General features: G+C 41.4%; 1 protein-coding gene across 2 annotated transcripts in view; it reads right to left on the reverse strand.

Annotated features, from left to right (window-relative positions):
- The window catches only part of LOC128693312 (zinc transporter ZIP1), a 21,124-nt gene extending 19,932 nt beyond the window's left edge, over nucleotides 1-1,192 (reverse strand). For both annotated transcript variants that reach the window (XM_053782927.2, XM_053782928.2), the window contains exon 1: nucleotides 1,011-1,192. The gene's annotated coding sequence lies outside the window, so the exon portion shown is untranslated. The remainder of the gene's footprint in view (nucleotides 1-1,010) is intronic.
- Nucleotides 1,193-10,979: the final 9,787 nt, after the last annotated feature.

The following is a 10,979-nucleotide window of genomic DNA, read 5'->3' on the forward strand; positions in this document are numbered from 1 at the left end:
ATTATATTTTATAGAAATAAGAACGATTAGACTTACTGGACAGAAATGTATAAAAAGAAATCCAGCCAGAATGCAAAACATTTGAAGAATGAGACATCTGTGCAACATTTGGGAATTTTGAGGGAACGTTTCGCCAACCAGTGGCTTCTTCAGTCCAATACAGAGAATAACAGAGGAAGATGAGGGGGAGGGGTGTGAGGCAGTCAGTTCCTCAGCCTGGAGTCGATGTCATTACCTCATACTTATCATCTTCTGTTATTCTCTGTATTGGACTGAAGAGAAGACCTGGGCCAGGACCCGTCCTGCTAACCTATACGAACCTGAACCAGCTTCACATTGTTCCACACTGACCACCTCGGTTCTTGCTTCTTCAAGGTTGGTGGACTGATCACATTATCTTTATCTCGCCACTGCTGCTGATGTCTCAAGATTTATTCTCCTCTGTATTTGACTGAAGAAGCCTACCGTGTAGCCGATACGTTTCATCAAAAGCATACCCAGCTATTGTTCATGTGTTGTATCTTTCCTGTCATACACCATCCCGTATGATAGTCATCCTGTCATACACCATCCCGTATGATAGTCATCCTGTCATACACCATCCCGTATGATAGTCATCCTGTCATACACCATCCCGTATGATAGTCATCCTGTCATACACCATCCCGTATGATAGTCATCCTGTCATACTCCATCCCGTATGATAGTCATCCTGTCATACACCATCCCGTATGATAGTCATCCTGTCATACTCCATCCCGTATGATAGTCATCCTGTCATACACCATCCCGTATGATAGTCATCCTGTCATACTCCATCCCGTAGGATAGTCATCCTGTCATACTCCATCATACAGAATAGTCATCCAGTCATTCTCTCTACACAGGATAGTTTTCCTCTCATGTACCATCACTCAGTATTGTCTGTTATCATACTCAAGCTACACTGTTATACGGATCTTTTGCTCAGTTCAGAAACACAATTCGTAAGATAAAATAAAGCAACTCACCAAAATTTTAACGAAGAGAGGTTCGTCTACGGGAGTGAGACAGAGAAAGGCACCGCCACAGTCTACGCTGGCCAGGAGGGTCGGCTGCCCGCGGCTGATCACCTGCTGTGTCAGCTACTGTGTCAGTGTCACACAGCCCTCGCAGACGTGCTACTTACTAATGTACCTCTTCTTGGTATCAGCCTATCACCTGTCTGATTAAATCGGGTGCACAACGGCCAGTCCCGCGTTGCACATCCCCAATCCACCAATCACAGGCCGGCTATAGAGTATTTCGTCAGGGAGTTTCGTTAGTTTGTAAACATGAACTAAATCTAAACAAAACAAAAGTTTGTGAAACTCACCGCGGCGGCATAACGAGGAATTTCTTAATAATCCTTCACAATAAACAAGTTACTCGGCGTTAACACCACCAGCCTATTTAACCCATAACATATAATAATAATATATTAATATCTTTATTTCAACAAGTACTTGTACAAGGCCTAGCTGACATCAATGATTTACTGCTATATAGAAAGCCGCTTGTTATGCAGAGCATTTCAGGAAAATTAGGCCAGTTTTGCACCAGGATGCGACCCACACCAGTCTACTAGCACCCAGGTACCCATTTTACTGATGGGTGAACATAGACAACCGGTGTAAGGAAACACGCACAGTACTTCAACCCTCGCCGGGAATCGAACTCGGACAATCACTGTGTGAAGTGAGAGCTTTTGCCACCAGGCCACGACGGGCCACACGTACACATACACGTATAAATATATATATATATATATATATATATATATATATATATATATATATATATATATATATATATATATATATATATATATATATATATATATATATATATATATATATATATATATATATATATATATATATATATATATAATGGGGTCCACCTCTGGCGTAAATTATGGGACCCACAGCCTCGAAGAAGTGGATAAAAAGGCTTCAAGGAAGAATATTTGGATTTCTTCCTGAAGCCATTTGAATATTCCACTTCCCCTACCACCCCATCTTTTCATTCTTTTTTACCAATAGGTAAATTTTATTACATAATATGGTACGAAAGGTTTAAGAGATAAATTGTTGATATAAAGATGGCATATACAGTACATGAAATGTGAGAGATACATGTCTAGTACATATTGTCACTGATTATAATGCGAAAATCTCATCCAGCTCCTCAGATCTGGGGTGTGTGCCCAAATACAGCAGGCATTACCCCTCTGAACAGCCGCATTGAGTCGCTAGAACAGAAAACTAGCTGCCCTGGGATCACTAGTTACCCTGATGAGTCTTTTTCCCAGCTCCTTAAGGAATTTAGATGCACTCTTTCCCCATGAGCCAAGGGTCTCTGAGCCTATGGGAACAAACATATAATGATGGGCAAGTTCTCCATATTTTCTAGACTCTTGGGACTCACTGAAGCTGGCAGCTGTCCCTCCTTCCTCCCTGGTGTATTGGAGGTAGGTATCAGCCAAGGTAGATGCACATGTATAGTCCCTGTGAAGGCTTACTCAGCCCTGTAACAACTTCAGTCAGTATTACCAAGGCTGGCTCCTCCTCAGGAAAATTAATGAATAGAAAAAGAAATAATAACAGACAATGATAAGCACTTTATTATTTAGAAACGGAAAATGTAAAACAATAAAACATGAATGGGTATCCTTATTGAAAGAAAAATGAAAAATGAAATGAAAAAAATTACATTTGAACTCAATGCTAATATAGGTATATCGTGGTAATAGGGTGTCAGGTGTTGGTGACACTGCGTGTTGTTGAAATCGTAGCCGTTGCTGATGTGGGGGGGGGGGTAGCAGGTGTTGGTGACCACCACCAGCTCGTTCTTCACAAAGTGTAGCCGTGAATAATTACTTCAGATGACAGGAAAACAGGTTCGTTACCACTGCTATGATGAGGGGTTAGGTCCTGTGTTGGCTTACATAACAGGTAAGTAGATTAAACATGGGACGTCTCAGGACGTTAGTCCGTCTCCTTCTATTCTTCTCGTTGGTTGGCAGGTGACCCTCTCTGTCATTCCAAGCTGTAAAGAGAGACAGATTACCCACTGCTTAAGAAATCACTCTCCATGATAAGTACAATACCTAAAAGATGTGGTGATTATTAAAACATTTAACCGATCAAGACTGAAAGGACTAAGTTAATTATTGGCAAAAGTGAAGCTTTCAACCAATAAGTCCACTAAAATATGATCAGGCGTGTACTTACAGTAGTGTTGGGAGCTGTGAGTCGAGTGATTTACTGTTTGACCAGAGCCCCACACGTCACCTTTCGGGGGGGGGGGAGGGGAAGAGGGAGGGGAAGGGATAGCGGGAGCTAGACTGACCCTACCTTAACAAGCAGCCGGCAATCAAACTATCACTTTCGGGGAGGGGGAAAAAGGAGGGGGGGGGGATAGCGGGAGCTGGACTTACCCTACCTTAACAAGTAGCCGGCAATGAAACTATTGTTACTATACACTCCCTCGCTACTCCTATCTATTGAACTTTTCCCTCACAGTCCCACACCACCTGCTTCCCATCCGTCCAGGCTTGAAGGGTGATACCATCTGGACGCTTCTGGCTGCCATCAGATCTGCATAATTGGGGTGGCTCCCTTACTGCTGGGCATCCAGCTGTTGTGAGGCTCCTATTGATAATGTTATTAACCTCCTCATGTCTTGCAATCTTTCCCTCGGATTTACGGCACACAAGACCATGGTACCCGAATCGGTCTGCTTCTTCACTGTCACAAATACACCTGTGTTCGGCGAGAATAGGGGCGGCAAGTCGAAGGGCAACACCAATGCGGATGGTCTGTGGGTCGAGGCGTGTGCCAAGGCTGGAGTTGGGAACAGCCAACAGAAAGTCCCCTGCATGAGGGGCTCTCACTGCCAGGAGGCGGGCTCTATCCTTCCCTTACACACTCTGAAGCATTGTTGAGGCTATTTTCTCCACTATCGGGTCATCCCAGTGCGACTGTTTGTAGTTGTTGGGGGGAGCAGGTCTGGTTTCAGATCCTGTTAGATTATCCCAGATCATGGCTCCGTCAATGAACTTTTGATCCTGGACTCCAATCTTGTCCCTAAGATGTTCAGGGAGAATCACTGCTACAAGCCCTCTGGATGCAACGCATGAGGACAGAAAAGCAGGGAGTGCAATCTGTGATGACTTGCGGACACCAATGCCTTCTAGTCTGACTGGAAGTGTAGCTTGGTTCTACTGCCCGTCTTCTAGAGTAAGGTTAAGTATTTTCGTAAAAATTTGCCTCAGGATACTGTCATATTAGTGCAGTATAGGGTTATCATATGAAGGTATATATATATATATATATATATATATATATATATATATATATATATATATATATATATATATATATATATATATATATATATATATATATATATATATATATATATATATATATATATATATATATATATATATATGTCGTACCGAATATGTAAAACGGGTCAATTAGCAAGAACTCATTTAAAATTAAGTCCTTTCTAAAATTTTCTCTTATACGTTTAAAGATATATTTTTTCATTAATGTTGATGTAAAAATTTATAATTTTGCACCAAAAGGAACTTAGAAAACTTACCTAACCTTATTATAACAAGAACAATTTATTTTAGCCTAACCCAACTAAATATATTTTAGATTTGTTTACAATAATTTAATACTAAACAAACACAGTGAAATGTATTTTTTTCGCTAGGCTCAGAATGATTTTGGCGAAATTATTGCATACACAAATTTTCACTTGTCCTGTATGGCAAGATAAGCGTTGCTATTTAAGCCAAGATGGCAAGTTCTGCCTATTCGGCACGACATATATATATATATATATATATATATATATATATATATATATATATATATATATATATATATATATATATATATATATCAAGTGTCAATACGTGCAAGTCTTTTGGGCTCCTGACCTAGCTATCTGGGCTTCTTATGTCGTCTTCCGGGTTTCTTAGGTTATCTCCCGGGCTTCTTAGGGAGGTGGCAACAAGAACAGACGCATCCCTACCAGTAGACTCCTGGTTAGATTCATCGGTGGGAAGTGCAGCTGAAATGTAAAAGGAGTTGAAATGTGTTGGCTGGCTGTGTCCTCAAGGATACATTACTGGCAGGAAGGTGTTGCTAGCAGAACATGTACCACCTGCTGGGAGTAGCAACACAGCAGATGGATGCCAACCAGGAGGAAGCAAGCAGCCAGGGAAATGGCACGGCTGGCAATACTAGGAGAGGCAAGTGTAGGTCATGCTTACAGCTTCGTTGTCTCATCTCTAATGGTTTCCTCCGCAAACACGGTAGTTGCCCTGGTTCAGGATGTCCTCCTGTGGAAAGTGATGATCCAGAGCCACCTCAGGCACCTGAACCCACTCCAACAGATTTCATCTCATCAGACAATCTCTTGGAAGCAATTAAAGCAACAGGTACGAGGACACTCACACATATTCCCAAAGCAGCCCGTCCACACGCAGCTGGGAAACTTACAGACCTCCTGAAAAAAGTAAACGATGGTTCCACTATCTTAAATGCTCCACCAACCATCAAGGCATGGCACAACTTGCTACTTTTTGGCAATGTCTGCTTAGCTGTGCCGGAAAGAAGGGGAAAGAGACTAGCCTCAATGATAATTAAATCCTTAAGAGATTTTCCTAGAGTTGATAACCTCATTCGCCTTCCCCGTCAACGCAAAAAAGGGAGAGGCAGAACCCCCACTCACTCTACTGACAGTGAAAAAGTCAGAGTCCAGGTGAGCAAGAAAATTGAAGAGGGCAACACAGTGGGGGCAATCAGAATTATTACCAGTGAAGATACAGTTGCTCCCAGGGATGCTGACACGGCTGAAGCACTTAGAGGAAAGCACCCTGCCAGGGAAACCAGTGGCACCAACAGCTCCAACACCTCTGTCTCCACTATGGAACCATTGATTGTGGAAGACTCAGACATTTACAAAGCAATAATATCGTTCCCATCCGGCTCTGCTGGGGGTTACACTGGAATAAGGCCACAGCATTTAAAGGAAATGGTTAATCCAGTTATTGGGGAAATTGCAGAGACACTGCTTTCAGAGATCACAAGGTTCGTCAACAATTCCTTGGCTGGTCTCATTCCTGATGAAATTAGACCTTTCTTTTTTGGTGCAACACTTTGTGCACTTAAAAAGAAGGATGGAGGAATTCGGCCAATTGCAGTAGGCAACACGTTACGCCGCCTCGTATCCAAAGCTGCTGTCCGAAGTATTCGTGCACAGGCAGGCATGATGTTTCAACCAAACCAGCTTGACTTTGGGGTCTCTCAAGGAAGTGAAGCAGCGGTTCATGCAACAAGGGCGTATATCAACAACCTGCCTGAGGACAATGCAGTGGTAAAATTAGATTTCAAGAATACGTTCAATCTCCTGAAAAGATACGTGGTATTAGCAGCAGTACAAGAACATTTCCCTGGTCTCTTCCCTTTTGTTTCAGCTGGGTATAGCAAGGAATCAATGCTTCTCTATGGAGAGCATAAAATCACATCATCGGAGGGTGTCCAACAAGGAGATCCTCTTGCACCATTTCTCTTCTGTATAGCAATTAGGGAAATCGCAGTAGACTGACCAGCGAGCTAAACATTTGGTTCCTAGATGATGGCACACTAGCAGGTACAAAAGAGTCCCTCCTACATGACCTTACACAGGTAATGACACGTAAACAGGAAATGGGTCTCATCCTGAATCCATCCAAATGTGAAATCATCTCAGTCAGTCAACGAGTGATAAATGCAGTGAGATCAAAACTACCAGGAGCAGCAGTCATTGCCCCCACAAATAGTGTCTTGCTAGGAGCACCTCTGGGAAGCAATGCCATTGACACAATTCTCAGGAAGAAATTGGAAGAGTTAAGGAGAATGGAACAACGAATAGGCAATCTGGACACCCACGATGCCTTGTACCTTCTCACAAAGTGCTTGAGTCTGCTCAGGTTGACATATTTCCTAAGATGTGCACCTTCATATGATAACCCTATACTGCACGAATATGACAGTATTCTGAGGCAGATTTTTACGAAAGTACTTAACCTTACTCCAGAAGACGGGCAGTGGAACCAAGCTACACTTCCAGTCAGACTAGGAGGCATTGGTGTCCGCAAGTCATCACAGATTGCGTTACCTGCTTTTCTGTCCTCGTGTATTGCATCCAGAGAGCTTGTAGCAGCGATTTTCCCTGAACCTCTTAGGGACAAGATTGGAGTTCAGGACCAAAAATTCATTGACGGAGCAACGATCTGGGATAATCTAACGGGCTCTGAAACCAGACCTGCTCCCCCCAACAACTACAAACAATCGCACTGGGATGGTCCAATAGTGGAAAATATAGCCTCAACAATGCTTCAGAGTGTGTCAGGGAAGGATAGAGCCCGCCTCCTGGCAGTGAGAGCCCCTCATGCTGAGGACTTTCTGTTGGCTGTTCCCAACTCCAGCCTTGGCACACGCCTCGACCCACAGACCATCCGCATTGGTGTTGCCCTTCGACTTGCCGCCCGTATTCTCGCCGAACACAGGTGTATTTGTGGCAGTGAAGCAGCAGACCGATTCGGGTACCATGGTCTTGTGTGATGTAAATCCGAGGGAAAGATTGCAAGACATGAGGAGGTTAATAACATTATCAAGAGGAGCCTCACAACAGCTGGATGCCCAACAGTAAGGGAGCCACCCCAACTATGCAGATCTGATGGCAGCCAGAAGCGTCCAGATGGTATCACCCTTCAAGCCTGGACAGATGGTAAGCAGGTGGTGTGGGACTATACATGTGCATCTACCTTGGCTGATACCTACCTCCAATACACCAGGGAGGAAGGAGGGACAGCTGCCAGCTTCAGTGAGTCCCAAGAGTCTAGAAAATATGAAGAACTTGCCCATCATTATATGTTTGTTCCCATAGGCTCAGAGACCCTTGGCTCATGGGGAAAGAGTGCATCTAAATTCCTTAAGGAGCTGGGAAAAAGACTCATCAGGGTAACTAGAGATCCCAGAGCAGCTAGTTTTCTGTTCCAGCTGCTCAGTGCGACTGTTCAAAGGGGGTAATGCCTGCTGTATTTTGGGCACACGCCCCAGCTCTGAGGAGCTGGATGAGATTTTCGCCTTATAATCGGTGATACACACGTAACAACATGTACCTTATATGCCACCTTTATATCAACAGTGTATCTCTTAAATCTTCTGTACCACATTATGCAATAAAATATTCCTATACACACACACACACACACACATATATATATATATATATATATATATATATATATATATATATATATATATATATATATATATATATAATATATATATATATATATATATTGTGTGTGTGTGTGTGTGTGTGTGTGTGTGTGTGTGTGTGTATATATACATATTGGCCCATGGTAGACAGGTCTTACTAACAGTCACTCCCATTCACGTACCTGTATAATCTATTTTTAAGGTAGCCAAGTAACTCACTTGAAGGATGCTGCTTGGCATCTTCCATTCCATTTCTAAATCTAAATTTATTAAACTTGAATTTATGGCTAATTATTATTATTATTATTACAATCAAGGGGGAAGCGCTAAACCCGGAGGATTATACAGCGCCTGGGGGGGGGGATGTGGAAGGCATTCAGGCTTAATTTGGGGAACTGGAGCACAGATCCAATTCCCTAAATCAAGAGCCCCTCACCAACATCAAGGAACCTTCCTTGAGGGGAATTTATGGCTAAAAGTTCTGTCTTGGCTAGATATTTTCAGCAATCCATTTATATTCCATTTATTTATTCCAGTTTCTTATTCTACACTTAAGTCAAATTCTCTCCTAATTCTACGCTTTTCCACAGACGGTAAATTTAATATCTTCAATGTTTCTTCTTAGAAAGGATTATAATACAGAAGATTAACTTTGCATTTCTCCGTACTTTTACAAGTACATTATGCCAGGGAATTAATCAGGGAATGAAGGAAGGGTTGTTTACCTAGGGTCACGTGACTTAGGGAAAGGGGGGGGCAAAACTAAGTAGTCCTTTTATTATTATTATTATTATTATTATTATTATTATTATTATTATTATTATTATTATTATCATTATGATTATTATTATTATTATTATTATTATTATTATTATTATTATTATTATTATGATAACTAAGCTCTTAGCCCACAAGGGTCATACAGCGCTGGAAGTTCTTCTATATATAATAAATTAGTCGAGACTATATTATTCCCTATATGATATAACTGGTGCTCGATGGTCAGCCAGAGTTGAGTGACCAGTTCTCTTGTTCCTCATTTTTCTCCGTGAAATTCGTAGCTATATTAAATCTGTCGATTGCGTTCTTTTAGCTTCAGTTTTGGACGAAATTTCCAAGAGCCATTGATTACAGGAAGAAAAAGTCGTAAGAACAGAAGTTGGGCACAAGATATAGAGATTCAATATTTAGAAAAGCCTAACGAAGGCTCATATTTATTTAATAAATAACAGAGGTAATCTTATCATAATACAACATGAGATCATTGTTGATATAACAACCTCAATGTCAGGAAAAGAATGGAAGGTTAGGAAGAGGTTCGTAGATGAGAAAATGGCAGAAATGAGTTCAGAAAATCAACACAAGACTCATATTTTTTTTTAACGTCCTGGCTTAGCTTACTGCAAGTTTGACGGGATGATGTGAGGGTGTATGATGCTGTATGAGAGTGTATGAGGCTGTATGAGGCTGTATGACTCTGTATGAGGTTGTATGAGGCTGTATGAGGCTGTATGAGGCTGTATGAGAGCTGCAGCTGTACTCAGATTTCAGAGTTTTGTGGAAGTCTCTTGTAATGAGAGTCATTGATGTAAAACAAAAACCTGAAATCTGTGTAGCAAATATAATGCAGATGTCTCACGAAATCGTAATAACACGATTGAAAATAAACCATGGTAGCTTTACGACTCACTTGCCGCGAGTTCGAGTCCCACCCCTACTGTGGTTTATAACGTAGATATGTCTTAGGATCTGCTTAAGGAAATACATCGTATAAAATAAATTGTTTATTCATTCAGCAAATCTGGAAATAACACTGAACGTTTCATTTACTAAAAAATTTTGCTGTCTTTCTAAATTCATACATTTTACCCCAGACTATTTTACATTCTTCCAGTTAAAGTTACGAAGACACAACTCTTTCGGTACTCTGGGGAAACTATATAAAATAATGAATCAGCTGTTGTCCAGGACTAGTGTTGGTGTTTTGTTAACAACAGTTCCTTCGTCAACAATATTTTACTTCAATGTCCTTTTTAATTTGTTTCCTTGAAGCCCCAAAAATGCCTTTTGAATAGAAGATCAATTAAAGCTCCATGCAAAACAAAACACGATTAAATTGGTGTGTGTGTGTGTGTGTGTGTGTGTACTCACCTAATTGTGGTTGCAGGGGTCGATTTATAGATCCTGGTCCCGCCTCTTCAATGGTCGCTACTAGATCCACTCTTTCCCTGCTCCATGAGCTTTATCATACCTCTACTTAAAGCTGTGTACGTGTGTGTGTTCACGTATATGTGGTACAGGGATGGATGTACAGGTCATCTCTGCATCACCTACACCATTGAGTTACCTAAAGTAAGCCAGGGGCACAGTAAATGTTGCCGTGGTCACCTATAAAGCCATCATCTCACCTCATGTTCCTCAGTCCGTCTTCTTAACCATACACATCATGTCACTGTTGTAAAAACAGTCAAGTGGTTGATAACTGATGGTACCTTGAATTATGACCGATTTTTCTGACAGCGTGGACATTGGCTGCCTGTGTTCTGTCCCCTCCGCTGACTTCTTTTATCGCTGTTTTATCTTATATTTAGAGTTTTTACTTTGTGGTGTATTATATCTCGTTATTTTTTTATGGACAGAGGACACCCTAACCTTACCTAACCTAAC

The sequence above is a fragment of the Cherax quadricarinatus genome, chromosome 28 (assembly GCF_038502225.1).
Source record: "Cherax quadricarinatus isolate ZL_2023a chromosome 28, ASM3850222v1, whole genome shotgun sequence".
Classification (NCBI taxonomy): domain Eukaryota; kingdom Metazoa; phylum Arthropoda; class Malacostraca; order Decapoda; family Parastacidae; genus Cherax; species Cherax quadricarinatus.